The sequence below is a fragment of the Mytilus galloprovincialis genome, chromosome 1 (genome assembly GCF_965363235.1).
Source record: "Mytilus galloprovincialis chromosome 1, xbMytGall1.hap1.1, whole genome shotgun sequence".
Taxonomy (NCBI): Eukaryota; Metazoa; Mollusca; class Bivalvia; order Mytilida; family Mytilidae; genus Mytilus; species Mytilus galloprovincialis.
This window is the reverse complement of record NC_134838.1, coordinates 26,747,143-26,750,950: the sequence shown is the minus strand read 5'-3', so window position 1 is coordinate 26,750,950 and position 3,808 is coordinate 26,747,143. Positions and strand designations below refer to the sequence as shown.

General features: G+C 34.3%; 1 pseudogene; it reads right to left on the bottom strand.

Annotated features, from left to right (window-relative positions):
• Positions 1-274: 274 nt before the first annotated feature.
• Positions 275-3,070, bottom strand: LOC143063164 (beta-1,3-galactosyltransferase 1-like; annotated as a pseudogene).
• Between the last annotated feature and the right edge of the window lie 738 nt (positions 3,071-3,808).

The following is a 3,808-nucleotide window of genomic DNA, read 5'->3' as shown; positions in this document are numbered from 1 at the left end:
ACAACAGATGTATCCATCGGATCGCCAGCATGTTTGATGTGTCATTATAACGGCTTTAAACGGCACAAGATATGAACATACTAAATATGATCCCCATGATTCAAGTTCGCCAAAGCTGTCTTAGTCTATAAAAAAATATAAGACTGTTATTTTTAAGCTTTGCGGATATTAATCCAAATGAATTTTTAACTATTAAATACGTTGTTTATTATTATAATTAATATACTTATCTATGAAAGCATCAACCTACATTGATTTTTTTCTCATGGTTCAGTCATACTTTGTTTGCATTGCAAGGTATCTCCCAAATACGTCTCAATATGCTGACTGACACTTGATGAATGGTAACTAATTTATTATCGTTGTTTTTGCAATTGACAAAATCATAGGCTAACATAAAGCCGGTGATTGGATTTAAACGTAATCCAAGTTTTTTTTATACACAAAGCAACAAACACATCTCCCAGATTAAAAAACGGAACACTTTTTGATATTTTAACTATTTTTGTGATAACGTTCAAACTGGTGACATATCCAGTACCAGAACAATAACCCGGATATGTTTTTTCTGGATAGCTTTCAAATGAAGCATACCACTTGGATCTTTTATCTCTTACAGGACTTGCAATATGTTGACATCTTCCTCCAACGGCATTCTGTAACGCATTGGCGTTCTCCTTAATGGCTTTTTTTAGTCCAGGATTATGCACGTACACATCATCATCCGTTTTCATAACGAGCTGTGCATTTGGACATCGTTTGTTTGCCCATTGAAAACCCATCAATGTTTTAAAAGTCAGATTAATGTATGCGTCCTTAAAACTTCCCAATATGATATCCTTTGTGTGGAAGTTTTCTTTCTCTAATTCTTTAGTCCTTGGGGATTCTCCAAGTAGAAATACGTATCTGATATTTCCTGTGTTATTTTTTGTATGCCTCAACCAAGTATCTCACATAGCGTTTCGACTCAACTTATTTTGCGGAGAAGACGTTATCATGATTAGTATATCGATATACTTGTTACTAGGGTTACAAATTTCTATTTTATCGATTATTAAGTGAATGCTTTCTGAGAAGCACCCAGTACATTTCTGTTGTTTGTCTGTTTGATTAAGTTCAAAAGTTTTTGGCATACTTGTGTGGAATGTTTGAAGAGTTGAGAAAGTTTTAATCTTTTGACGAATTACTTTCGTGTTACCCGTAGCACAATTGGTTTTCCATAAAGCGTCAAGGATCTGACGTAAGGGTAAATGTAACAGATCATAGTTAAAACAAGTCCGAGTGATACAATAGATGGAACCAGACGTACAACTGTTGCCTGCAAATTCCTCTTCTTCATGTGAATCATTTTAAGCATGGTGTCTAGTTTACCTATCAGAAGGTTCTACGTACAGCTGAAAAAAAACGTTTGATGCAACATGAACGTTTTCAAATTAAACACAAACAAAAGAGGAGCGAAAGATACAAGAGTGACAGCCAAACTCATTGACTCATCGAAAACAAACTTACAACACCATCACTAAACAAAAAAAAGACAAACAGACAAATAATAATACACAAGAAACAATATAAAAACTAAATACTAAGCAATACGAACAACCAAAACACAAACTGGAAGGGTAAACAGATACTGCACCTCATGTGGAGTAGGATATTTGGTAATCCAACAATATTACCAATGAGACAACTCTCCACAAGAGACCAAATGAAACAGAAATTAACAACTATAGGTCACCAAACGGCCTTCAACAATGAGCTACGCCCATACCGCATAGTTAGATATAAAAGGTTCGAAATGACGATGTAAAACAATTAAACGAGAAACTTACGGCCTAATTTATAAGCAAACGACAACCATTGAATAATTGGCTCCGGACTTGGGACAGGCACATACCTTCCGAATGTGGCGGGGTTAAACATGTTAACGGAATCCAAACCCCTTCCCTCACATAGGAAAGTCATATTTGTTTTGAAAGTTTTTGGAAACATATTACAATGGGAACTTCCCACGCTCCTTTATTGTATTAATAACATTAAGACCTAACAACATAATGTTAGATAAGTGTGAAAATGTAATGATAGTCCAAAAAGGTAATATGACTTTTGGACAACACTATCTATATACAAAGATTTAAGATATCCCAATCTGTTCGTACCGTTTTAAAATGTTATCACAAATGTTCAGCTTATTTGAGAGAAAACTAACTGAATGTCAAAAGTGCAATTAACCATCAAAACAGTTAAAGACAAAACACATTTGCCAAAATAAAAGAAATATATATATTAAATATCCGCATTACACTTCATAGGAATCAAAATCAACATAATCTTATCACAACAAAAACGTCATCAGGAAGAGTATGTGAGTATATGCGTTCTACCATCTTTAGTGTCGACAACAACGTAATTTGAAATGATGTGTAAGGCGTGTGAGCATCATATATGAATATAGAAACAATATAGAAAAAATATGGTACGAGTGCCAATAGACAACTCTCCATCCAAGTCACGATGTGTTTTGAGATCAATCTGATTTGTAACGGTTTTAGAAATATGTAGCACTTAAAATCAATATTTTGTAATCCTCCGTCAGCATATGATTTACACTATTTATGTTTTCTTGAATTTCCTGTACCAAGACATACATATGACAGTTGTTATCTAATAGAACGTGTCTGTGTTTGTTACATTGTCATGTGTTTTTGTTAAATTTCAGTGTAAGGGGCAATAACTCCTTAAAGTGTCAATTAACAAATGTGGTCATGTTTGTAAATTAACAAATTTGGTCATTATGTTTGTCATTTTTTTTGTAAATCTTACTTTGCTAAACATTAATGCTATTTAAAGTTTTTCTCTATCCATAGTAATTTTCAAGATAAGTAACAAAAACTGCCAAATTTCCTTTAGAATTATTTATTCAGGGGCAGCAACCCAACAATAGGTTGTCTGATTCGTCCTACTTTTTCAGGGCAGATAGATTTTTACCTGATAATTATATTATCACCATGTCAGATTAGCTTTAAATGCTTAAGTTTTAAAGAGATATAATCCAAAACTGCATTTTACCCATTTGATCTATTTTAAGCTATGTCAGGCATCTTGGTTGACAGGCGGGGTCGTCGGACACATATTTAAATTGTATACTCAAATAAAGATTGTGGTTAAGTTTGATTCATTTTAGTCGAGTTGTTTCAGAGGAGAATAATTTGGTAAAAATTAACGACGGACGACGACGACGGACGACAGACGCCACGTGATGGAAACAACCCACTGGAACCTTTGGGCCAGATGAGCTAAAAAGGAAATGTGACCTGTTGTCAAGAGACAAAACACATGGCATTAATATCAGGAAAAAGATTTGAAGCCAAACAATTACTTCAATATTTTTTGTGGATCATGCTATGCGTTTTTACAGTATTTTGCCGTCCACCGGTAACCCGTCAATGTGTTAAATGATACTGTTGCACGAGTCATGAAAGTTCGAATCACGGAATATTTTGTTATGACGCTTATTTCACTTATTTGTGATATTTTGGTGATACCCCTAAACAAACTATGTATATAATGTAACTTTTGTTCTGTTTTGCCATCCGCTGCATAGCAATCAAAAACAGAAATTAAATTTGATAAAAAAAATGTAATCATCTTTCATTTATGGCTTCCTGACATATTCAAGCAGACAAGTTAACTTCGTCGATGGTGGACCAGACCTACGCTCTGCTTTTTTAGAACTGCTGCAGACCTATCAACAGGTCTGCTCAAGATTAGACTTGTTAACAAATCTGCGTTCTACAAGTCCAGAGGACAG